The sequence below is a fragment of the Salmo salar genome, chromosome ssa12 (genome assembly GCF_905237065.1).
Source record: "Salmo salar chromosome ssa12, Ssal_v3.1, whole genome shotgun sequence".
In the NCBI taxonomy this organism is placed as follows: Eukaryota; Metazoa; Chordata; class Actinopteri; order Salmoniformes; family Salmonidae; genus Salmo; species Salmo salar.
The window spans coordinates 98,930,560-98,957,836 of record NC_059453.1 but is presented as its reverse complement, the minus strand read 5'-3'; positions in this window follow the sequence as shown (position 1 = coordinate 98,957,836).

Genomic DNA, 27,277 nt, shown 5'->3' with positions numbered 1-27,277 from the left:
ATAACAGGCTTCCGTCCATCTGGAAACTACCTGATAACAGGCTTCCATCCATCCATCTGGTAACTACCTGATAACAGGCTTCCATCCATCTGGAAACTACCTGATAACAGGCTTCCATCCATCTGGAAACTACCTGATAACAGGCTTCCGTCCATCTGGAAACTACCTGATAACAGGCTTCCATCGATCTGGAAACTACCTGATAACAGGCTTCCATCGATCTGGAAACTACCTGATAACAGGCTTCCATCCATCCATCTGGTAACTACCTGATAACAGGCTTCCATCCATCCATCTGGAAACTACCTGATAACAGGCTTCCATCCAACTGGAAACTACCTGATAACAGGCTTCCGTCCATCTGGAAACTACCTGATAACAGGCTTCCGTCCATCTGGAAACTACCTGATAACAGGCTTCCGTCCATCTGGAAACTACCTGATAACAGGCTTCCATCCATCTGGAAACTACCTGATAACAGGCTTCCATCCATGTGGAAACTACCTGATAACAGGCTTCCGTCCATCTGGAAACTACCTGATAACAGGCTTCCGTCCATCTGGTAACTACCTGATAACAGGCTTCCATCCATCCATCTGGTAACTACCTGATAACAAGCTTCCATCCATCTGGAAACTACCTGATAACAGGCTTCCGTCCATCTGGAAACTACCTGATAACAGGCTTCCGTCCATCTGGAAACTACCTGATAACAGGCTTCCGTCCATCTGGAAACTACCTGATAACAGGCTTCCATCCATCTGGAAACTACCTGATAACAGGCTTCCGTCCATCTGGAAACTACCTGATAACAGGCTTCCGTCCATCTGCAAACTACCTGATAACAGGCTTCCATCCATCTGGAAACTACCTGATAACAGGCTTCCATCCATCTGGAAACTACCTGATAACAGGCTTCAGTCCATCTGGAAACTACCTGATAACAGGCTTCACTATGAAGATATTGGACCTGGTGGAGGGACGACTGCTCTACACACCACACACACCATGTAGGCTAGACACACACACACCAGGTAGACTACACAAACACACCAAGTAGGCTATACACACACACACTATTCTACCTCAGACTTCAAAATAAATGTTATTCATTCGTTCATTTCGTCATTCATCAGACTCTCTTATCCAAAGCAATTTACAGGAGCAATTACGGTTAAGTGCACATCGCCAGATTTCACCTAGTCAGCTCAGGATCTGTACCAACAAGCTTTTGGTTACTGACCCAACCTCTTAACCGCTCGGCTACCACCCAGCCCACATTTATGTAGGGTGAGTGTCCTCTTTCAGTTGTATGTTTGAATGATCACTGTAAAGTGTTTTAGAAATGTCAAGGAAGGAAGCCGCCTACCCACTGAGTGACTCATAGTGAGAGAGAGAACCTCCTCCTCTTCCTCCTCCTCCTCCTCCTGCTCTCCTAATTCTGCATCATGTTGCTTGTTCTGGCTGGGAGAGGAGAGGAGCAATCCCTGTCTGTGGGACTGGATTCCCACCACCATGTGGGAGCTCTCTCTCTTCAAGTGGAATAGATTATAAACAAAAGTGAAATAAACACTAGAAAATGAACAGTACAGTACACTAACAGAAGTTCCAAAGTAAAGAAGACATTTCAAATGTCAAATTATGTCAATATACAGTGTGGTAATCATGTGCAAATAGTTAAAGTACAAAAGGGAAAATAAATGACTGTAGAGATCTTGTTACTCTGTTTCTAAATGACTGTATAGGAACAGCGCCAACCATATGCGTGAGCCTGCAGGGGTTCATGGAAGAGGTGAGGAAGGTTTTTGATGCCCCGCTTTCCGGGAGAGAAGCTTCCCGGAAGTTAATCCCGCTCCGGCAGGAAGCCCGCGCAGTTGCCGACCATGCGGTGGATTTCCGCACGTTGGCAGCGGAGAGTACGTGGAACCCGGAAGCATTGTTCAACATGTTCCTGCACGGCATCTCGGAGGAGGTTAAGGACGAGCTTGCGGCTCGAGATTTGCCCACGGATCTTGACTCCCTCATCGCTTTGACCATCCGCATCGATGGGCGATTGAGGGAGCGATGGATGGAGAAGGAATTTGACGTCACTCGCACATCCAGGGATTCAACCTCGCCTCCGAGCCATTCTAGAAATCCCCGATGGTCCCGTGGCCGTGGGCACCTGAGGTTTCCCGACCTCCTTTGAGAGGCGTTGTTTCCCAAGCCTATGCAACTAGGCAGACCTGGGCTGTCGCCAGCGGAACGGCAACACAGGATCAGCACAAGGAGCTCTCTGTATTGCAGGACTTTTGGTCATTTTGTGTCCTCTTGCCCGGTAAAAGACCAGGCTCACCGGTAGGAGCGAGTACTCTGGTGGGCCATATGGAGAACTTTCCTGCTTCCCTGACTCACACCTCTTTTCTTGTCATTCTGCTGAGGGGAAACCAGTCCAAATCTCTCCGGGTCCTCATTGACTCTGGGGCTGATGAGAACCTTTTGTACGCCATACTGGCTTCTGAGCTGAACATCCCCACTCAGCCCCTCTCCATTCCCGTGGATGTTAGAGCGTTGGACGGGCGCTCTCTAGGTTGGGTTACCCATAACACCACTCCCATCAACCTACGTGTGTCAGGGAATTACAGCGAGACCATTCAGTTCCTGCTCATTAAGTACCCCCAGATTCCCATGGTGTTGGGATTCTCCTGGCTCCAGCGACACAACCCACTCATCAACTGGTCTACGGGTGCCGTCATGGGCTGGAGTCCGTTCTGCCACGCCCATTGTCTGAAGTCTGCTTAAAGTGAACAATTTCACTAATCAAAAACACAGTACTATGGCATACACAAACGTCAGCAGGACAGCTCCATCCTAACAAAGGAACACTGGCTTTTAGAGCTGCAGAAGGAGTCGGTAATTGAAAACAGCTGTATCGCCTGACGAGAGGGCGGAGTCAGAGCTCCAATCATCAATGGGGCCGACCAATCAGCTTCTTAGTATCCAGGAAGACCTTTCCTGAAACACACACATACAAACCCCAAAAACATTACAGAAACTGGGGAATGTAACAAGGGGTAAGGAAGGAACTGTGATGGTGAGTGATGGCATAGAAAGAGAAGAGACAGAGCTATAGAGGCCAGTCAGTCATGTCTGTCTCCTACTCTTATAAGGGAAAAGGGCGAGACCCAGATTGCAGACACGGGAGGCAGATAGTTCGAGTCTCTGATATTTATTAGTATCCAAGGGGCAGGCAAGAGAATGGTCGTGGACAGGCAAAAATATCATAAAAAGGTCAGAGTCCAGGAGTGTCAGGCAGGCTCGAGGTCAGGGCAGGCAGTATGGTCAGACAGGCGTGTTCAAAGCCAGGCAAGGGTCAAATTCAGGAGTACTAGCAAAAGAGAGAGAAGAAAAATCAGGAGCACCGGAAAAACATGCTGGTTAACATGACAAGACGAACTGGCACAGAGCGACAGGAAACAAAGGGATAAATACACTGGGGAAAATAAGCGACACCTGGAGGGGGTGGAGACAAACACAACGACAGGTGAAACAGATCAGGGTGTGACAGTATGTCTTTAGCAGGAACCCAGCACTTCTCCTCCGGGCCATAACCCACAGTCAACCAGGTACTGGAAACCCCTCCCCCGTGGTCAAACCCTCAGGAGGCGTCTCACCCTACACGTTGGCTGGCCATCGATGACATGGGGGGATGGGCCTAGAAACAGAAGACCTGGAAGTGGTCTTGAGAAGATCTGCCCGAGCTCTTCTCCAGCTACGCCGACAGCAGCGGATGAAAATCAGGGGTGATGAGGAACAGGAAGTGGCTGAAGGAGGCCAGATGGAGCTTGCCGCGGAGTTTTGCTTTGAGCATGCATGCAGCGATGAAGACCGAGACATCAGGAGCCATGGTGGGCCACCAGAAGCGTTGTCATCGGAAAGCCAGGGTACGACGAGAGGGGAGCCGCCAGGTTGCTGTAACCCCAAATGAAACGGTGGTAAAAATTAGCAAACCCCAGAAACCGTTATAGCTGCACCCTGCACGTGGGTTGGGGCCTATCCACCACCGCTCTCACTTTTTTCGGATCCATCTAAACATTCCCTTCAGTGATGATGTATCCCAGAAAAGAGTTTGTGGAGCGATGGAACTTGCATGTTCTCCGCTTTTACAAATAACTGGTTCTCCAGGAGGCGCTGAAGGACTTGTCGAACATGGAGGACATGTTCTTGGGCAGAACGGGAGAAAACCAGGATGTCATCGAGGTAGACAAAAACAAACCAATTCAACATGTCCCGGAGCACATCGTTAACCAGGGCCTGTAAGACAGCTGGAGCGTTAGTGAGTCCAAACGGCATGACCAGGTACTCAGTGTACCATTTTAGAAAAGATGGTTGTCCCCTGGAGAGGTTCGAAAGCCGAGGAGAGGCGTGGTAGCGGGTACCAATTCTTGATCGTGATGTCATTGAGGCCCCTGTAATCAATACATGGACGCAGGGTCTTGTCTTTCCCACAAAGAAGAACCCTGCACCGGCAGGAGAGGCAGAAGGGCGAATGCTCCCAGCAGCCAGAGAGTTCTCAATGTACTCCTCCATGGCCTTGGTCTCAGGGCCAGACAGGCAATATATCCGGCCTCGAGGCGGTGTGGTGCCCGGGAGGAGGTCAATAGCATAATCGTAAGGACGATGTGGATGAAGGGAGGTAGCACAAGCCTTACTGAATACCTCCCAGAGGTCATGATACTCTGAAGGAACGGCAGAGAGATCCGAGGCCGTACTTAACCCTGGAGGCAGACGTTCCGGGGAAGGCTGCGTTGCCTTTAGTCAGTGTGAATGGCATAACGGGCTCCAACCCAGGATTGAACCCGTGGTCCAGTCAATATCGGGATTGTGCTTCTGGAGCCAAGAAAATCCCAAAACAACAGGGATGTGAGGAGACTCAATGAGGAGAAGCTGTATTGACTCACTGTGATTACCAGATATCCGCAGATTAATGGGAACTGTGCTGTGCGTGACTCTACTAATGGAACGGCCATCCAGTGCTCTGGCACCCATGGGAACAGAGAGGAGTTGAGTGGGAATATCTAGTTCCGATACCAGGGTAGCGTCCATGAAACTCTCATCAGGTACGGGTAATAGAGGATCCCCAGTCTGGCTCACCAATGTACTTGTACCTACTAATGATTTAGGTCTCTTCACAGGGCAGGTAGCTATGAAATGCCCCACAGCACCAGAATACAGACAACTGTTGGAGCTTAGCCTATGAACGTTCCCTAGGCGATAATCTAGCTCCTCCCAGTTGCATAGGTTCCGGTGTATCCGACTCACCCGTAGTCGATGATTCTCGAGGGAGCTCGGGTGGCTTCGGATCCTCTCAGAAAACAGTCCTCGGGGACTTCCGGATTCCCTCGGAGGTGAGCGAGCCACAGCGAATGAACGAGTGTGACCTATGCCAGACATCCTCTCACTCCTGCGTTCCCGTAGACCTCCATCAATCCTAATGGTGAGGGAAATGAGGGAATCGAGGTCCACCGGTAACTCCTGAGCAGCTAGCTCATCTTTTATCACCTCAGATAATCTGTGGAGGAAGGTATCGAAAAGGGACTCTGGATTCCAGGCACTCTCAGCGGCCAACGTGCGAAAGTCTACAGCGTAGTCTGCCACACTACGGGAGTCTTGACATAATTCCAGTTGTTTTCGGGCCGCCTCTCTCCCAGATACCGGAGAATCGAACACCTTCCTCACCTCTGCCAATAAAATCTCTAGTTGACGACTAATGGCGGATTGTTGCTCCCAAACTGCCGTAGTCCAGGAGAGCGTCCTTCCCGACATTAGCGTAATAAATATACACTATCTTCGATTGGTCCAAAGGGAACGAAGATGGCTGTAGCTCAAATATAAGGGAGCACTGAGAAAGAAAACCCTGGCAGGTTCCAGGATCCCCCAGAGTATCGCTACATGGGAGGTAAGCGGGGTTCTCGGGGAGCCGGGGTAGGCTGAACAAACTCACCACTAATAGAAAAAAGGTTACTGGGTGATTTTTTTTTTTTTAGAGGTGGTTGGCAGCCTATGAGCTAACTCCCTGACTTGCTCCGTAATAGCCTTAAACTCTTGGTCGTGGCGTTCTGTCAGGGAACGAAACCCTTCCAAAAGGTCCAGCAGTAGCTCCTCATGTCTCCTAATCGTGGCTCCCTGCAGGGAGACAGCATGGCGGAGCTGGTCAAAGTCTCCTGGGTCTGTCATGGCCAGTTTGTACTATAAGGGCGAGACCCAGATGCAGACACGGGAGGCAGATGGTTTGAGTCTCTGATATTTATAATAATCCAAGGGGCAGGCAAGAGAATGGTCGTGGACAGGCAAAAAGATCATAAAAAGGTCAGAGTCCAGGAGGTACAGAGTGGCAGGCAGGCTTGAGTTCAGGGCAGGCAGTATGGTCAGACAGGAAACACAGGGATAAATACACCGGGGAAAATAAGCAACACCTGGAGGGGGTGGAGACAATCATAAGGAAACAGATCAGGGCGTGACACCTCTCCCCTCTAGAGGCCAGTCAGTCATGTCTGTTTCCTCCTCTCCTCTCTAGAGACCAGTCAGTCATGTCTGTCTCCTCTCCTCTCTAGAGGCCAGTCAGTCATGTCTGTCTCCTCTCCCCTCTAGAGGCCAGTCAGTCAGTCATGTCTGTTTCCTCCTCTCCTCTCTAGAGACCAGTCAGTCATGTCTGTCTCCTCTCCTCTCTAGAGGCCAGTCAGTCATGTCTGTCTCCTCTCCTCTCTAGAGGCCAGTCAGTCATGTCTGACTCCTCTCCTCTCTAGAGGCCAGTCAGTCATGTCTGTTTCCTCTCCTCTCTAGAGGTCAGTCAGTCATGTCTGTCTCCTCTCCTCTCTAGAGGCCAGTCAGTCAGTCATGTCTGTTTCCTCCTCTCCTCTCTAGAGACCAGTCAGTCATGTCTGTTTCCTCCTCTCCTCTCTAGAGGCCAGTCAGTCATGTCTGTCTCCTCTCCTCTCTAGAGGCCAGTCAGTCATGTCTGTCTCCTCTCCCCTCTAGAGCCCAGTCAGTCATGTCTGTTTCCTCTCCTCTCTAGAGGCCAGTCAGTCAGTCATGTCTGTCTCCTCTCCCCTCTAGAGGCCAGTCAGTCATGTCTGTTTCCTCTCCTCTCTAGAGGCCAGTCAGTCATGTCTGTCTCCTCTCCTCTCTAGAGGCCAGTCAGTCATGTCTGTCTCCTCTCCCCTCTAGAGGCCAGTCAGTCATGTCTGCCTCCTCTCCTCTCTAGAGGCCAGTCAGTCAGTCATGTCTGTTTCCTCTCCCCTCTAGAGGTCAGTCAGTCATGTCTGTTTCCTCTCCTCTCTAGAGGCCAGTCAGTCAGTCATGTCTGTCTCCTCTCCTCTCTAGAGGCCAGTCAGTCAGTCATGTCTGTCTCCCCTCCTCTCCTCTCTAGAGGCCAGTCAGTCATGTCTGTTTCCTCTCCTCTCTAGAGGCCAGTCAGTCAGTCATGTCTGTTTCCTCTCCCCTCTAGAGGTCAGTCAGTCATGTCTGTTTCCTCTCCCCTCTAGAGGTCAGTCAGTCATGTCTGTTTCCTCTCCCCTCTAGAGGTCAGTCAGTCATGTCTGTTTCCTCCTCTCTAGAGGCCAGTCAGTCAGTCATGTCTGTTTCCTCCTCTCCTCTCTAGAGGCCAGTCAGTCATGTCTGTCTCCTCTCCTCTCTAGAGGCCAACTCTCTATTCTGACTGATACCCTGACACATCTCTCTGGGGACACTGACTGACATCTTGTTAAAACAGCAATATGTCACTTTTTGTGCAACCTGACCAAATTCACATAGAAATGTTATTTTATAGATCTGTCAGAAATGGTAGATCTGTTCTATGTGCTCTATTTCTATGCCTCCCGTTCTCAAGTTTAGTTTTTGCGTCTTTTACGTTTGGTTTTGTACACCAGTTTCAACCAGCTGAAAATACAATATTTTTAGTTATGTAAAATATATTTCACAACGGTTTAGATGGTACAGTGATTCTCTACACTAGACTTGCTCCTGAGCAGCTAGCTCATCTTTTATCACCTCAGATAATCTGTGGAGGAAGGTATCGAAAAGGGACTCTGGATTCCAGGCACTCTCAGCGGCCAACGTGCGAAAGTCTACAGCGTAGTCTGCCACACTACGGGAGTCTTGACATAATTCCAGTTGTTTTCGGGCCGCCTCTCTCCCAGATACCGGAGAATCGAACACCTTCCTCACCTCTGCCAATAAAATCTCTAGTTGACGACTAATGGCGGATTGTTGCTCCCAAACTGCCGTAGTCCAGGAGAGCGTCCTTCCCGACATTAGCGTAATAAATATACACTATCTTCGATTGGTCCAAAGGGAACGAAGATGGCTGTAGCTCAAATATAAGGGAGCACTGAGAAAGAAAACCCTGGCAGGTTCCAGGATCCCCCAGAGTATCGCTACAGGGGAGGTAAGCGGGGTTCTCGGGGAGCCGGGGTAGGCTGAACAAACTCACCACTAATAGAAAAAAGGTTACTGGGTGATTGTTTTTTTTTTAGAGGTGGTTGGCAGCCTATGAGCTAACTCCCTGACTTGCACCGTAATAGCCTTAAACTCTTGGTCGTGGCGTTCTGTCAGGGAACGAAACCCTTCCAAAAGGTCCAGCAGTAGCTCCTCATGTCTCCTAATCGTGGCTCCCTGCAGGGAGACAGCATGGCGGAGCTGGTCAAAGTCTCCTGGGTCTGTCATGGCCAGTTTGTACTATAAGGGCGAGACCCAGATGCAGACACGGGAGGCAGATGGTTTGAGTCTCTGATATTTATAATAATCCAAGGGGCAGGCAAGAGAATGGTCGTGGACAGGCAAAAAGATCATAAAAAGGTCAGAGTCCAGGAGGTACAGAGTGGCAGGCAGGCTTGAGTTCAGGGCAGGCAGTATGGTCAGACAGGAAACACAGGGATAAATACACCGGGGAAAATAAGCAACACCTGGAGGGGGTGGAGACAATCATAAGGAAACAGATCAGGGCGTGACACCTCTCCTCTCTAGAGACCAGTCAGTCATGTCTGTCTCCTCTCCCCTCTAGAGGCCTGTCAGTCATGTCTGTCTCCTCTCCTCTCTAGAGGCCAGTCAGTCATGTCTGTCTCCTCTCCTCTCTAGAGGCCAGTCAGTCAGTCATGTCTGTCTCCTCTCCCCTCTAGAGGCCAGTCAGTCATGTCTGTCTCCTCTCCTCTCTAGAGGCCAGTCAGTCATGTCTGTCTCCTCTCCCCTCTAGAGGCCAGTCAGTCATGTCTGTCTCCTCTCCCCTCTAGAGGCCAGTCAGTCAGTCATGTCTGTTTCCTCCTCTCCTCTCTAGAGACCAGTCAGTCATGTCTGTCTCCTCTCCTCTCTAGAGGCCAGTCAGTCATGTCTGTCTCCTCTCCCCTCTAGAGGCCAGTCAGTCATGTCTGTCTCCTCTCCCCTCTAGAGGCCAGTCAGTCATGTCTGTCTCCTCTCATCTCTAGAGGCCAGTCAGTCATGTCTGTCTCCTCTCCTCTCTAGAGACCAGTCAGTCATGTCTGTCTCCTCTCCTCTCTAGAGGCCAGTCAGTCAGTCATGTCTGTTTCCTCCTCTCCTCTCTAGAGACCAGTCAGTCATGTCTGTCTCCTCTCCTCTCTAGAGGCCAGTCAGTCATGTCTGTCTCCTCTCCCCCTCTAGAGGCCAGTCAGTCATGTCTGTCTCCTCTCCCCTCTAGAGGCCAGTCAGTCATGTCTGTCTCCTCTCCCCTCTAGAGGCCAGTCAGTCATGTCTGTCTCCTCTCCCCTCTAGAGGCCAGTCAGTCATGTCTGTCTCCTCTCCCCTCTAGAGGCCAGTCAGTCATGTCTGTCTCCTCTCCCCTCTAGAGGCCAGTCAGTCATGTCTGTCTCCTCTCCTCTCTAGAGGCCAGTCAGTCATGTCTGTCTCCTCTCCTCTCTAGAGCCCAGTCAGTCATGTCTGTCTCCTCTCCTCTCTAGAGGCCAGTCAGTCATGTCTGTCTCCTCTCCTCTCTAGAGGCCAGTCAGTCAGTCATGTCTGTCTCCTCTCCTCTCTAGAGGCCAGTCAGTCAGTCATGTCTGTCTCCTCTCCTCTCTAGAGGTCAGTCAGTCATGTCTGTCTCCTCTCCTCTCTAGAGGCCAGTCAGTCAGTCATGTCTGTTTCCTCTCCTCTCTAGAGGCCAGTCAGTCATGTCTGTCTCCTCTCCTCTCTAGAGGCCAGTCAGTCATGTCTGTTTCCTCTCCTCTCTAGAGGCCAGTCAGTCATGTCTGTCTCCTCTCCTCTCTAGAGGCCAGTCAGTCATGTCTGACTCCTCTCCTCTCTAGAGGCCAGTCAGTCATGTCTGTTTCCTCTCCTCTCTAGAGGTCAGTCAGTCATGTCTGTCTCCTCTCCTCTCTAGAGGCCAGTCAGTCAGTCATGTCTGTCTCCTCTCCTCTCTAGAGGCCAGTCAGTCAGTCATGTCTGTCTCCCCTCCTCTCCTCTCTAGAGGCCAGTCAGTCATGTCTGTTTCCTCTCCCCTCTAGAGGTCAGTCAGTCATGTCTGTTTCCTCTCCCCTCTAGAGGTCAGTCAGTCATGTCTGTTTCCTCCTCTCTAGAGGCCAGTCAGTCAGTCATGTCTGTTTCCTCCTCTCCTCTCTAGAGGCCAGTCAGTCATGTCTGTGTCCTCTCCTCTCTAGAGGCCAACTCTCTATTCTGACTGATACCCTGACACATCTCTCTGGGGACACTGACTGACATCTTGTTAAAACTGCAATATGTCACTTTTTGTGCAACCTGACCAAATTCACATAGAAATGTTATTTTATAGATCTGTCAGAAATGGTAGATCTGTTCTATGTGCTCTATTTCTATGCCTCCCGTTCTCAAGTTTAGTTTTTGCGTCTTTTACGTTTGGTTTTGTACACCAGTTTCAACCAGCTGAAAATACAATATTTTTAGTTATGTAAAATATATTTCACAACGGTTTAGATGGTACAGTGATTCTCTACACTAGACTTGCTCCTGAGCAGCTAGCTCATCTTTTATCACCTCAGATAATCTGTGGAGGAAGGTATCGAAAAGGGACTCTGGATTCCAGGCACTCTCAGCGGCCAACGTGCGAAAGTCTACAGCGTAGTCTGCCACACTACGGGAGTCTTGACATAATTCCAGTTGTTTTCGGGCCGCCTCTCTCCCAGATACCGGAGAATCGAACACCTTCCTCACCTCTGCCAATAAAATCTCTAGTTGACGACTAATGGCGGATTGTTGCTCCCAAACTGCCGTAGTCCAGGAGAGCGTCCTTCCCGACATTAGTGTAATAAATATACACTATCTTCGATTGGTCCAAAGGGAACGAAGATGGCTGTAGCTCAAATATAAGGGAGCACTGAGAAAGAAAACCCTGGCAGGTTCCAGGATCCCCCAGAGTATCGCTACAGGGGAGGTAAGCGGGGTTCTCGGGGGAGCCGGGGTAGGCTGAACAAACTCACCACTAATAGAAAAAGGTTACTGGGTGATTTTTTTTTTTTTAGAGGTGGTTGGCAGCCTATGAGCTAACTCCCTGACTTGCTCCGTAATAGCCTTAAACTCTTGGTCGTGGCGTTCTGTCAGGGAACGAAACCCTTCCAAAAGGTCCAGCAGTAGCTCCTCATGTCTCCTAATCGTGGCTCCCTGCAGGGAGACAGCATGGCGGAGCTGGTCAAAGTCTCCTGGGTCTGTCATGGCCAGTTTGTACTATAAGGGCGAGACCCAGATGCAGACACGGGAGGCAGATGGTTTGAGTCTCTGATATTTATAATAATCCAAGGGGCAGGCAAGAGAATGGTCGTGGACAGGCAAAAAGATCATAAAAAGGTCAGAGTCCAGGAGGTACAGAGTGGCAGGCAGGCTTGAGTTCAGGGCAGGCAGTATGGTCAGACAGGAAACACAGGGATAAATACACCGGGGAAAATAAGCAACACCTGGAGGGGGTGGAGACAATCATAAGGAAACAGATCAGGGCGTGACACCTCTCCTCTCTAGAGACCAGTCAGTCATGTCTGTCTCCTCTCCTCTCTAGAGGCCAGTCAGTCAGTCATGTCTGTCTCCTCTCCCCTCTAGAGGCCAGTCAGTCATGTCTGTCTCCTCTCCTCTCTAGAGGCCAGTCAGTCATGTCTGTCTCCTCTCCTCTCTAGAGGCCAGTCAGTCATGTCTGACTCCTCTCCTCTCTAGAGGCCAGTCAGTCATGTCTGTTTCCTCTCCTCTCTAGAGGTCAGTCAGTCATGTCTGTCTCCTCTCCTCTCTAGAGGCCAGTCAGTCAGTCATGTCTGTCTCCTCTCCTCTCTAGAGGCCAGTCAGTCAGTCATGTCTGTTTCCTCCTCTCCTCTCTAGAGACCAGTCAGTCATGTCTGTTTCCTCCTCTCCTCTCTAGAGGCCAGTCAGTCATGTCTGTCTCCTCTCCTCTCTAGAGGCCAGTCAGTCATGTCTGTCTCCTCTCCCCTCTAGAGCCCAGTCAGTCATGTCTGTTTCCTCTCCTCTCTAGAGGCCAGTCAGTCAGTCATGTCTGTCTCCTCTCCCCTCTAGAGGCCAGTCAGTCATGTCTGTTTCCTCTCCTCTCTAGAGGCCAGTCAGTCAGTCATGTCTGTTTCCTCTCCCCTCTAGAGGTCAGTCAGTCATGTCTGTTTCCTCTCCTCTCTAGAGGCCAGTCAGTCAGTCATGTCTGTCTCCTCTCCTCTCTAGAGGCCAGTCAGTCAGTCATGTCTGTCTCCCCTCCTCTCCTCTCTAGAGGCCAGTCAGTCATGTCTGTTTCCTCTCCTCTCTAGAGGCCAGTCAGTCAGTCATGTCTGTTTCCTCTCCCCTCTAGAGGTCAGTCAGTCATGTCTGTTTCCTCTCCCCTCTAGAGGTCAGTCAGTCATGTCTGTTTCCTCTCCCCTCTAGAGGTCAGTCAGTCATGTCTGTTTCCTCCTCTCTAGAGGCCAGTCAGTCAGTCATGTCTGTTTCCTCCTCTCCTCTCTAGAGGCCAGTCAGTCATGTCTGTCTCCTCTCCTCTCTAGAGGCCAACTCTCTATTCTGACTGATACCCTGACACATCTCTCTGGGGACACTGACTGACATCTTGTTAAAACAGCAATATGTCACTTTTTGTGCAACCTGACCAAATTCACATAGAAATGTTATTTTATAGATCTGTCAGAAATGGTAGATCTGTTCTATGTGCTCTATTTCTATGCCTCCCGTTCTCAAGTTTAGTTTTTGCGTCTTTTACTTTTGGTTTTGTACACCAGCTTCAACCAGCTGAAAATACAATATTTTTAGTTATGTAAAATATATTTCACAACGGTTTAGATGGTACAGTGATTCTCTACACTAGACTTGCTTGTTTTGTCACATAAACTGAAATTAGGTGAAATATTAGAATTTTAGCAACCAGGAAATGGCGGAGTGATTTTTGCATTGTTCATCTTTAAGACACAGAGAAGAAGAGCAAGCTGGGGACACAGAAATACGCCTCTCCATTTCTCTTTAACCTCTCTAGGGGATATGGGACGTTAGCATCCCACCTGGCCAACATCCAGTGAAATTGCAGAGCGCCAAATTCAATAACAGAAATACACATAATAAAAATTCATAAAACATACAAGTGTTATACATCGGTTTATAGATTAACTTCTTGTTAATCCAACCACGGTGTCAGATTTCAAAAAGGCTTTACGGCGAAAGCAAACCATGCGATTATCTGAGAACAGCGCCCAGCAGACAAATCATTACAAACAGTAACCAGCCAAGTAGACGAGTAACAAAAGTCAGAAATCGCATTAAAATGTATCACTTACCTTTGATGATCTTCATATGGTTGCACTCCGAAGACTCCATGTTACACAATAAATGTTAATTTTGTTAGATAATGTCCCTCTTTATGTCCAAAAACCTCCGTTTTGTTGGTGCGTTTTGTTCAGTAATCCATTGAAACAAAGCGCGGTCACAAAAGACAGACAAAAAATCTAAAAAAGTACCATAAAGGAAACACAAACGATGTTTATAATCCTCAAGTTGTTTTTGTCATAAATAATCAATAATATTTCAACCAAAGCTTCGTCGATAGAAAAGGAGAAACGAGAAGACGCGCTCCCGATCGCGCGCTGGACTCATGTCTGGAAATGTTCACTGTCCACTCACTGAATGTGCTGTTTCTCTCTCATTTTTCAGAGTAAAAGCCTGAAACAATGCCTAAAGACTGGCCACATGTAGAAGAAGGCATAGAGATCATTAACTGCGTCATAAGTCTTTGTATGGTGGATAGGCTTTCAATGGAAAAACAGGCATTTCAAAATAAAGGCACTTATTGGATGGATTTTCCTCAGGTTTTCGCCTGCCATATCAGTTCTGTTACTGTTATACTCACATACATTATTTTAACAGTTGTGGAAACTCTAGAGTGTTTTCTATCAAAATCTACCAATTATATGCATATCCTAGCTTCTGGACTTGAGTAGCAGACAGTTTACTTTGGACATGCTTTTCATCCAAAATTCCAAATGCTGCCCCCTACCCTGGTGAGTGTTATGAAATACATTTGTTGTTTATGTTCATGTTTAAGTTCATTGTTTCATGTGATGCCAAAGGCAAATGTCCATTCGTCTCAGGATGGACAATAAAGTTACAGTCCCAGGTGATGGTGTGGAAGACTAACTTTGACACAGCTGACTATGGAGAGATGTAATGACTGCAACAGACAGACACGTGTGGAACTAGGAGGAGGAGCAGGAGGAGGAGCAGGGGGAGGAGGAGCAGGAGGAAGAGGGGGAAGAGGAAGAGCAGGAGGAAGAGCAGGAGGAGGAGAAGGAGGAAGAGCAGGAGGAGGAGGAGGAGGAAGAGCAGGAGGAGGAGGAGCAGGAGGAGGAGGAGCAGGAGGAGGAGGAGGGGAAGAGGGAGGAGGGGTAAGGAGGAGGAAGAGTATGGGGAGCAGGAGGAGGAAGAGCAGGAGGAGGAAGAGGAGGAGCAGGGGGAGGAAGAGCAGGAGGAGCAGGAGAAGGAAAAGCAGGAGGAGGAAGAGCTGGAGGAGGAGGAGGGGAAGAGGAGGAGGGGTAGAAGGAGGAGGAAGAGGAGCAGGAGAAGGAAGAGCAGGAGGAGGAGGAGGAGGAAGAGGAGGAGCAGGGGAGGAAGAGCTGGAGGAGGAGGAGAAGGGGAGGAGGGTTAGGAGGAGGCTCCCGGACCTCCCTGTTCCACAGGCAGGTACGCTGCCTTATAATACCACGGAATGTCTGGAATGTCCCTCAGATTGTTAGAATGTTCTGGAATGTCCCTCAGATCTTTAGAATGTTCTGGAATGTCCCTCAGATCTTTAAAATGTTCTGGAATGTTCAGGAACGACTCTATGGCAGGATGTAATCTGTTTCAGGCCTCTGGCTATGATTGCGTCCCAAATGACACCTTATTCCCTATATAGTGCACTACTTTTGACCAGGGTCCATAGTGCTCTGGTGAAAAGTAGTGCCCTATAAAGGGGATAGGGTGTCATAGTGCTCTGCTGAAAAGTGGTGCACTATATAGGGAATAAGGGTCCATTAAGAATGCAAAACCAGTTTTACTGATGGTTGAAACCTCTTCTCACCAAACGTTAGGAACTGTAGCTGTCACTGGGAAGCTGGGTCCTGAACATGCTTTCCTCCCTCCTTCCTTCTCTAATTCCTTACCTCCTTTCTTCCCTGCTCCCTCCCTGCTCCCTCTCTTGCTCCCTGCTCCCTCTCTCCCTCCCTGCTCCCTCTCTCGCTCCCTGCTCCCTCTCTCGCTCTCTGCTCCCTCTCTCCCTCCTCTCTCGCTCCCTGCTCCCTCTCTCCCTCCCTGCCCCCTCCCTGGGTGTCTTTATGCCATGCAGCACCATCAGATAAGAGCTCAGTTTTCCTTCCGCTCCCCCCCATGGCTAAACCACTCACATTCCTTAACAGAGGCACCAGGTCTCAGAGGGGGAGTAGAGAGGGGGAAGTCCTGAGTGTGTAGATGAGGATGGTAGGTCAGTATGAAAGTAAATGTAGAGCAGCGTGTGAATGTGCTGTTTCTTTACTCTCCTTTTGAAACTCGCTGGGTCTATTGTCCTGGGGTCATACCATTAGCCTTTTGAAACTAGCTGGGGTCTATTGTCCTGGGGTCATACCATCAGCCTTTTGAAACTAGCTGGGGTCTATTGTCCTGGGGTCATACCATCAGCCTTTTGAAACTCGCTGGGTCTATTGTCCTGGGGTCATACCATTAGCCTTTTGAAACTAGCTGGGGTCTATTGTCCTGGGGTCATACCATCAGCCTTTTGAAACTAGCTGGGGTCTATTGTCCTGGGGTCATACCATCAGCCTTTTGAAACTAGCTGGGGTCTATTGTCCTGGGGTCATACCATCAGCCTTTTGAAACTAGCTGGGGTCTATTGTCCTGGGGTCATACCATCAGCCTTTTGAAACTCGCTGGGTCTATTGTCCTGAGGTCATACCATCAGCCTTTTGAAACTCGCTGGGTATATTGTCCTGGGGTCATACCATTAGCCTTTTGAAACTCGCTGGGTCTATTGTCCTGAGGTCATACCATCAGCCTTTTGAAACTCGCTGGGTATATTGTCCTGGGGTCATACCATTAGCCTTTTGAAACTAGCTGGGGTCTATTGTCCTGGGGTCATACCATCAGCCTTTTGAAACTAGCTGGGGTCTATTGACCTGGGGTCATACCATCAGCCTTTTGAAACTAGCTGGGGTCTATTGTCCTGGGGTCATACCATCAGCCTTTTGAAACTAGCTGGGGTCTATTGTCCTGGGGTCATACCATCAGCCTTTTGAAACTAGCTGGGGTCTATTGTCCTGGGGTCATACCATCAGCCTTTTGAAACTAGCTGGGTCTATTGTCCTGGGGTCATACCATCAGCCTTTTGAAACTCGCTGGGGTCTATTGTCCTGGGGTCATACCATCAGCACTTCTTATTCTAGGTTACATAGGTTGTTATGGTACAGAACCATATTGACAATATATATTTGTTATCATTATATCCATATCCTTACATGGCTTAACAGATCGTTCAGATCGTCATAGTTGTTCCAGTTCAGTGAGGGGAACAGAGGAGAGCAGGGGATGGTGCCATCTCTCTCAGCAGCACAAACGTGTAGTTTAGAATGGAGAGGGATGTCTGTCTGCTGGTGACATGCTGAGAGGATATCTTTGATCTAGATAAACACATCACGCAAAATTTAACAGGATGCTGATTTCATCGTTTCCTTTCTGTCATGGAAAAGACGCTGCTTCAGCTTGAGGGGTGTATCTTCAATGACACATTACATACCTACATCCGTGTATCTTATTCTCTCCTGTCTTTGTGTCTGTGCCTACTTCCTAGAAACCCAGAAATTATGACTCAGAGAGAGAAGGATGGATTGAGACTGAGAGATAGAGAGAGAAAGAGAGAGAGATGGATGGATTGAGACAGAGAGATACAGAGAGAGAGAGAGAGAGAGAGAGGGGGATGGATTGAGACAGAGAGATACAGAGAGAGAGAGAGAGAGAGAGAGGGATGGATTGAGACAGAGAGATACAGGGGAGAGAGAGAGGGATGGATTGAGACAGAGAGATACAGAGAGAGAGAGAGAGAGAGAGAGAGGGATGGATTGAGACACAGAGATACAGAGAGAGAGAGGGATGGATTGAGACACAGAGATACAGGGAGAGAGAGAGAGAGAGGAGACCATTAGTGTGTGTTAAATATTAAAGGATGTGGGATGTCAGGCTGTAACAGTCCGATGGCCAATTGTTTCCACAGCTCCAGACCAGACCAGACCTGGATTCAAATCCTGTTCAAAATACTAAAACATACTTTAAGCTGGGCTTAAATAAGATTGTCTGGTGCAATGGAACCAAATAGAATAGTCCCAAAATGTTCCTGTTTTTGGTTGGATAGGTTTCTCAATTTCTTTATTAGGTTTTTGCATTCTTCATCAAAACCATTTGTCATGGTTGTTAATTTTCTTAGGTTGCCATTTTAGATTTGATAGGAAGCTGAGAGGTCAAATATACTGTTGAGGTTTTCTCCTGCCAAGTTTACACCTCCACTATTACAGTGAACATTTCTGTCCAGGAAGTTGTCTAGAAGGTATTGGATTTGTTTCCACACTACTTTCCTTCCATCTATAGCATTTCTTAATATTATGCATTATGTATTTTTCAGTTCCTTTGGCTTTAATGCCTCATGATTGTGTATTGTTCTGTTCAAGTAGACTGTGATTTTGCTGTGATCTGATAGGGGTGTCAGTGGGCTGACTGTCAACGCTCTGAGAGACTCTGAGTTGAGGTCAGTGATAAAGTAGCCTACAGTACTACTGCCAAGAAATGAGCTACACGTGTACCTACTGTAAGAGTCTGCTCAAAGCTTACCATTGACTATGTACAGAACCAGCGTGCGACAGAGCTGCAAGAGATGTGACCTGTTTTTGTTTGTTATGTTGTCGTAGTTGTGCCTAGGGGGGCATATGGGAATACTGTCACCTCCTGGTAGGTGTTTGTCCCCCTGTGTGCTAAGAGTGTCAGGTTCTTTCCAGTTCTGGCATTTAGGTCACCACAGACCAGTACATGTCCAGAAGAAAGTTCTTTGTTTCTGGCTATTTTGAGCCTGTAATTGAACCCACAAATGCTGATGCTCCAGATACTCAACTAGTCTAAAGGACAGTTTTATTTCTTCTTTACTCAGAACAACAGTTTTCAGCAGTGCTAACATAATTGAAAAAGGGTTTTCTAATGATCAATTAGCCTTTTAAAATGATAAACTTGGATTAGCTAACACAACGTGCCATTGGAACACAGGAGTGATGATTGCTGATAATGTGCCTCTGTACGCCTATGTAGATATTCCATAAAAAAATCAGCCGTGTCCAGCTACAATAGTCATTTACAACATTAACAATGTCTGCACTGTATTTCTGATCAATTTGATGCTATTTTAATGGACAAAAAAGTGCTTTTCTTTCAAAAACAACAAAATGTCTAATTGACCCCAAACTTTTGAACGGTAGTGTAAATACATTTTATGGACCACGTATGTTTTACATTCATTATCTTGTTGTTATTAGTCCCACCCTTCAGCTCCATTCAACCCCTCCCATCTATCTCTTAACACCATCCATTTTGTATTTGTATTTGCCATATATTTTCCAACTGTGCTGTGATGCTTCACAAAAGTACTGAACCTTTCTATTCTCATAGCTTCTACAGATTGTAAATTAAAGATAAACATTTTTGTTAACCTCTATGGGCTAGGTGGGATGCAAGCGTCCCACCTACTCAACAGCCAGTGTAATCCCGTGGCGCGTTATTCAAATTCCTCAAAAATGCAAAAACTTCAATTTTTCTAACATATGACTATTTTACACCCTTTTAAAGACAAGACTCTTGTTAATCTAACCACACTGTCCGATTTCAAAAAGACTTTACAACGAAAGCAAAACATTAGATTATGTCAGCAGAGTACCCAGCCAGAAATAATCAGACACCCATTTTTCAAGCTAGCATATAATGTCACATAAACCCAAACCACAGCTAAATGTAGCACTAACCTTTGATGATCTTCATCAGATGACAACCCTAGGACATTATGTTATACAATACATGCATGTTTTGTTCAATCAAGTTCATATTTATATCAAAAAACAGCTTTTTACATTAGCATGTGACTAGCATGTGACTAGCATTCCCACCGAACACTGCCGGTGAATTTACTAAATTACTCAGGATAAACGTTCACAAAAAGCATAACAATTATTTTAAGAATTATAGATACAGAACTCCTCTATGCACTCGATATGTCCAATTTTAAAATAGCTTTTCGGTGAAAGCACATTTTGCAATATTCTCAGTAGATAGCCCAGCATCACAGGGCTAGCTATTTAGACACCCAGCAAGTTTAGCACTCACCAAAGTCAGATTTACTATAAGAAAAATGTTATTACCTTTGCTGTCTTCGTCAGAATGCACTCCCAGGACTTCTACTTCAATAACAAATGTTGGTTTGGTTCAAAATAATCCATTGTTATATCCGAATAGCGGCGTTTTGTTCGTGCGTTCAAGACACTATCCGAAAGGGAAAATAAGGGTGACGAGCATGGCGCAATTCGTGACAAGAAATTTCTAAATTTTCCATTACCGCACTTCGAAGCATGTCAACCGCTGTTTAAAATCAATTTTTATGCCATTTTTCTCATAAAAAAGCGATAATATTCCGACCGGGAATCTGCATTTAGGTAAACAGACGAAAGAAAATAAAGCACTGGGTCGACTCGTGCACGCGCCTAAGCCCATAGTACTCTGATCGGCCACTTGCCAAACGCGATAAAGTGTTTCAGCCAGAGGCTGCCTCGATCTCGTTCAGCTTTTTCCCGGGCTCTGAGAGCCTATGGGAGCCGTAGGAAGTGTCACGTTATAGCAAAGGTCCTCAGTCTTCAAGATGAAACACAACTTGTCAGACAGGCCACTTCCTGCATGGAATCTTCTCAGGTTTTGGCCTGCCATATGAGTTCTGTTATACTCACAGACACCATTCAAACAGTTTTAGAAACTTTAGGGTGTTTTCTATCCAAAGCCAATAATTATATGCATATTCTAGTTACTGGACAGGAGTAGTAACCAGATTAAATCGGGTACGTTTTTTATCCGGCCGTGTCAATACTGCCCCCTAGCCCTAACAGGTTAAAATAATAGTTATATTATTGATCAAGTGACTGACTTTTCAAATCACCCAGTATTGCTATCGGCAGCGTTAGCTCTAGGTAAATGTTGCATTTCATCAGCCATTCCTGGACCTGTGAACAAAAACAAGCTACATATGGACAATGCCAAAATAAATTATCTAATGACTCTGCCTCCACGCAGCAAAATCTGCAGAGCTGGAAGATTGTGTCATTTACATTTTACATTTAAGACATTTAGCAGACGCTCTTATCCAGATGTGTCCAGTGTCCCCCATATATATAACATTCTATTGGTTGCAAGAATTTTGTATAATAATTTAAGAAGTTGTGAAGTTTGGAATCTGACGTCGTTTTACGTGTCAAATCGGTACATGAAAAATCTCCCCCCAACTATTTTACAATTTATACAGCTGTTTTTTGGCCCTTAAATGAAATTGGTATATATTTTTATTCATCACAATTTTCCTTAACAATTTTTCATCTTAAATGCAGGGCCCGACAGACACATTCATTACTTTTTGCCCCTTCCATTTGCCTATTCCATTTTTGTGATAATGCTGCCATTAACCTGTTGGGTCTAGGGGGCAGCATTTGCACGTCTGGATAAAAAAAATGTACCCGATTTAATCTGGTTACTAATCCTACCCAGTAACTAGAATATGCATATACTTATTATATATGGATAGAAAACACTCTAAAGTTTCTAAAACTGTTTGAATGGTGTCTGTGAGTATAACAGAACTCATTTGGCAGGCAAAACCCTGAGACATTTTCTGACAGGAAGTGGATACCTGATGTGTTGTATTGACTTTAAACCTATCCCATTGAAAAACACAGGGGCTTAGGAATATTTTGGCACTTCCTATTGCTTCCACTAGATGTCACCAGCCTTTACAAAGTGTTTTGAGTCTTCTGGAGGGAGATCTGACCGAACAAGAGCCATGGAACGATGATGTCCCATTAGACACCTGGCGCGAAGTTCATGTTGGGTACCCTCGTTCCAATACGTTATAAAAAGAGTATGCATTCGTCCACCTTGAATATTATTCATGTTCTGGTTAAAAAAGGCCCTAATGATTTATGCTATACAACGTTTGACATGTTTGAACGAACGGAAATATATTTTTTCCCCTCGTTCACGACGAGAAGTCCGGCTGGCTTACATCATGTGCTAACGAGACGGAGATTTTTGGACATAAATGATGAGCTTTTTTGAACAAAACTACATTCGTTATGGACCTGTGATACCTGGAAGTGACATCTGATGAAGAGAATCAAAGGTAATGGATTATTTACATAGTATTTTCGATTTTAGATCTCCCCAACATGACGTCTAGTCTGTATCGCAACGCGTATTTTTCTGGGCGCAGTGCTCAGATTATTGCAAAGTGTGATTTCCCAGTAAGGTTATTTTTAAATCTGGCAAGTTGATTGCGTTCAAGAGATGTAAATCTATAATTCTTTAAATGACAATATAATATTTTACCAATGTTTTCTAATTGTAATTATTTAATTTGTGACGCTGACTTGACTGCCGGTTATTGGAGGGAAACGATTTCCTCAACATCAATGCCATAGTAAAACGCTGTTTTTGGATATAAATATGAACTTGATAGAACTAAAAATGCATGCATTGTCTAACATAATGTCCTAGGAGTGTCATCTGATGGAGATTGTAAAAGGTTAGTGCATCATTTTAGCTGGTTTTATGGTTTTGGTGACCCTGTCTTTGACTTGACAAAACATTACACACAACTCTTGTAAATGTACTGTCCTAACATACTCTAAATTTATGCTTTCGCCGTAAAACCTTTTTGAAATCGTAAAACGTGGTTAGATTAAGGAGATGTTTATCTTTCAAATGGTGTAAAATAGTTGTATTTTTGAAAAATTTGAATTTTGACATTTATTTGGATTCAAATTTGCCGCTCTTGAAATGCACCTGCTGTTGATGGAGTGCACCACGGGTGGCACGCTAGCGTCCCACCTAGCCCCAAGAGGTTAATTGGTTGTAATTTTGGGTAGAGCAGACATTTCCTACAAAAGGGACGCTGATGGCATTCCCCGTATGATTGATGAGGATCTCCATATTGCAAATGTACGGTCCCTTACTAGACGTCCGCAAATGTTTTTATAATAGGTTGATGGCCTCAAGTTGTGGCCCCAGGGCCAGATCTTCCGGGAAGTCATCAAATAAAGTCTCTCTGACATTTGGTTTCCGTTTTATAAAAATGTTCCGCTGTTCCAGAGAATTCCAACAGATGGTGACTGGCTGCTTATTGCAAATGGACAAAACATCACCAAAGTGACATGGCCATTTCTCCTAAACGGTGTAAGGAAAAAAAGAACCAGCCATTTATCTATCGTGATTTCGGAGAAATCGTGCAATGTACAATTGGTGATGGTTAAAAGAAATGTGTTTTTTCCCCAAAAAGTTACAGATCCAGTTGCAGCGTGTTCAGATGAATCTGTTAAGGCAGATTTCGGAGCTCTTTCTGTGATTTTCTGTGATTTGCTGAAGTCACACACAGTCAATGGGGAGTGACACAGTGTGAGGCTTACAGACACACAGAGCCTGCAATAGTTACCTGCATTTGAACTATCAAAGAACCATCATTTTACATTTACATTTACATTTAAGTCATTTAGCAGACGCTCTTATCCAGAGCGACTTACAAATTGGTGCATTCACCTTATAATATCCAGTGGAACAACCACTTTACAATAGTGCATCTAAATCTTTTAAGGGGGGGGGTTAGAAGGATTACTTTATCCTATCCCAGGTATTCCTTGAAGAGGTGGGGTTTCAGGTGTCTCCGGAAGGTGGTGATTGACTCCGCTGTCCTGGCGTCGTGAGGGAGCTTGTTCCACCATTGGGGTGCCAGAGCAGCGAACAGTTTTGACTGGGCTGAGCGGGAACTGTGCTTCCTCAGAGGTAGGGAGGCGAGCAGGCCAGAGGTGGATGAACGGAGTGCCCTTGTTTGGGTGTAGGGCCTGATCAGAGCCTGAAGGTACGGAGGTGCCGTTCCCCTCACAGCTCTGTAGGCAAGCACCATGGTCTTGTAGCGGATGCGAGCTTCGACTGGAAGCCAGTGGAGAGAGCGGAGGAGCGGGGTGACGTGAGAGAACTTGGGATGGTTGAACACCAGACGGGCTGCGGCGTTCTGGATGAGTTGTAGGGGTTTAATGGCACAGGCAGGGAGCCCAGCCAACAGCGAGTTGCAATAATCCAGACGGGAGATGACAAGTGCCTGGATTAGGACCTGCGCCGCTTCCTGTGTGAGGCAGGGTCGTACTCTGCGAATGTTGTAGAGCATGAACCTACAGGATCGGGTCACCGCCTTGATGTTGGTGGAGAACGACAGGGTGTTGTCCAGGGTCACGCCAAGGCTCTTAGCACTCTGGGAGGAGGACACAAGGGAGTTGTCAACCGTGACGGCGAGATCATGGAACGGGCAGTCCTTCCCCGGGAGGAAGAGCAGCTCCGTCTTGCCGAGGTTCAGCTTGAGGTGGTGATCCGTCATCCACACTGATATGTCTGCCAGACATGCAGAGATGCGATTCGCCACCTGCTTGTCAGAAGGGGGAAAGGAGAAGATTAATTGTGTGTCATCTGCATAGCAATGATATGAGAGACCATGTGAGGATATGACAGAGCCAAGTGACTTGCTGTATAGCGAGAATAGGAGTGGGCCAAGAACAGAGCCCTGGGGGACACCAGTGGTGAGAGCACGTGGTGCGGAGACAGATTCTCGCCACGCCACCTGGTAGGAGCGACCTGTCAGGTAGGACGCAATCCAAGCGTGGGCGGCGCCGGAGATGCCCAGCTCGGAGAGGGTGGAGAGGAGGATCTGATGGTTCACGGTATCAAAGGCAGCAGATAGGTCTAGAAGGATGAGAGCAGAGGAGAGAGAGTTAGCTTTAGCAGTGCGGAGAGCCTCCGTGACACAGAGAAGAGCAGTCTCAGTTGAATGCCCAGTCTTGAAACCTGACTGATTAGGATCAAGAAGGTCATTCTGAGAGAGATAGCAAGAGAGCTGGCCAAGGACGGCGCGTTCAAGAGTTTTGGAGAGAAAGGAAAGAAGGGATACTGGTCTGTAGTTGTTGACATCGGAGGGATCGAGTGTAGGTTTTTTCAGAAGGGGTGCAACTCTCGCTCTCTTGAAGACGGAAGGGACGTAGCCAGCGGTCAAGGATGAGTTGATGAGCGAGGTGAGGTAGGGGAGAAGGTCTCCGGAAATGGTCTGGAGAAGAGAGGAGGGGATAGGGTCAAGTGGGCAGGTTGTTGGGCGGCCGGCCGTCACAAGACGCGAGATTTCATCTGGAGAGAGAGGGGAGAAAGAGGTCAAAGCACAGGGTAGGGCAGTGTGAGCAGGACCAGCAGTTTCGTTTGACTTAGCAACGAGGATCGGATGTCGTCAACCTTCTTTTCAAAATGGTTGACGAAGTCATCCGCAGAGAGGGAGGAGGGGGGGGGGGAGGAGGATTCAGGAGGGAGGAGAAGGTAGCAAAGAGCTTCCTAGGGTTAGAGGCAGATGCTTGGAGTTTAGAGTGGTAGAAAGTGGCTTTAGCAGCAGAGACAGAAGAGGAAAATGTAGAGAGGAGGGAGTGAAAGGATGCCAGGTCCGCAGAGAGGCGAGTTTTCCTCCATTTCCGCTCGGCTGCCCGGAGCCCAGACCTAGAGCTCTGAAACTTTAAATACCTGTTCTAGTGTTTAATTTGAGTTATGTGGCTCTACAAGGTTCTCAGGCCAAGAAACAGCCTCATACATTTCTCATTTACATACATTTAAGTCATTTAGCAGACGCTCTTATCCAGAGCGACTTACAAATTGATCATACATTTGCAATGACTTCAATTCATTTTGACCATCGCAAAAATGACGACATTTAGAAAAGTCCCAGAGTCACACGACTAGGTGCATTGAAACCGCCTCGGCCCATAGAGATGGACCCTCACGTTTCTGTCCGATAGCTCATTCAGGGACCCCATAGCAACTCCCGGAAAAACATGGATTTTCAGCACTAATTACGGTTGCTGCTCGGGCTCCGAATGACCTATTGAGCCTAAACTCTGGATTTGGGGTTGCCTCAGCTAGGCCTACACATAATGTCGGAGTTCAATGGGCCAGTCAATTGGGCATTTCTACAGTATATTAGAGAATGTCAAATTCGTGATGGTAAATTCCCATTGTAAGACATTGCAAATGGTCACCCGTGCACCTGGTGATCGGAACGGGTTACCAGGAGCAAATTTAAAAATGCTTGTTAATGTCTTTAGGGGGGTGCAAGAGGTCCATGGCTGGGTAGGGAAAACCCCCCACCCGTGCCCATCCAATAGGGGTCATTTTGGACATTTTCCCACTTCTCTCTCATTGCACCAAATTCTTACTTCCTATAACTTCCTATGATCAAACATGACAAATAGACCTTCTAGGTTGATTCGGGGCTTAACATAGTGATATATATCATTTGGTCAGTATAAATGCCATTTGGACATTTCTTATGCCATTTGGACATGGTTCACAGAATTTTGGGTTCTGAAACCGACTTCCTATGATCATATATGGCAAATGGACATAACATCCTTATTTGGTACTTTCAACACTTATGTATGGCATTTCCGACATTTCTTATGCCATTTGGCCATGGCTCACTGATTTTTGTGTTCGGAAACTGACTTCCTATGATCATATATGACAAATGGACATAACATCCTGATTTAGTACTTTCAGTACTTATGTATGGCATTTAGACATTTCTTATGCCATTTGGCCATGGTTCACTGACTTTTGACTTCCTATGATCATATATTGCAAATGGACAAAACATAGGCCTTATGGACAAATTCAATAAAATAAGACAAAGGTATGTTCATACAGTTGTTATATATGCATAATTGACAAAGAATAAAATAAAAACAATTGAAAAATGTCCAGAAAGCACATTTTTTGCGGGGGTTGTTAATGTTAATTATTTTTTCAAAATTTGACCCTTGGGTCTTGACTTTATGTCCATTTGCAACATGAAAATCTATGGTGGAGCGAGCTCGACATCTTTTGGTATTTTTGTTGTATGACCCTTGCCATAACATTTGGATGAACTCCTGTCCATTTGAGTGGTATTTGCGATTGTGTATATGTTTCGGCCAATGGCAATAAGTTGCCAAATAATTTTTGTCCATTTCATTGGGGTCTTCCATTAGCATATGTCTGTGTTAGCTGCATGTGTGACATAACTCCACCAGTCCTATTTATGATATCATTTACAAAGATGATAGCTTTTTTTTTAAACATTTTAGCAAAAAAAATTTTTTTTAAAGTTAACCACAATATTTGTTTTATTATTTGTTCTGTCTTTTCAGCTGGATTATATTGACATTCCAACCAACTTTCTAAGGCTTGTTTAAAAAAGAACAATATTTTGTTTTTGTTTTCAAATAACCGAAAGTGAGCAGGTATAATCCAAATAAAGGGAAAAAGGCTATTCTTGAACATGGGGTGAGACATTCTTACCATTTTCCTAGAGAACCATTCCAGATTCAAGTATAACTTTTTGCATGACTGATGCCTTTAGTGAGATGTCTAATGGTTTAATATTTTAATAATTTCTGCCCTCTGAATTCATATTCGTTATATAAATAGG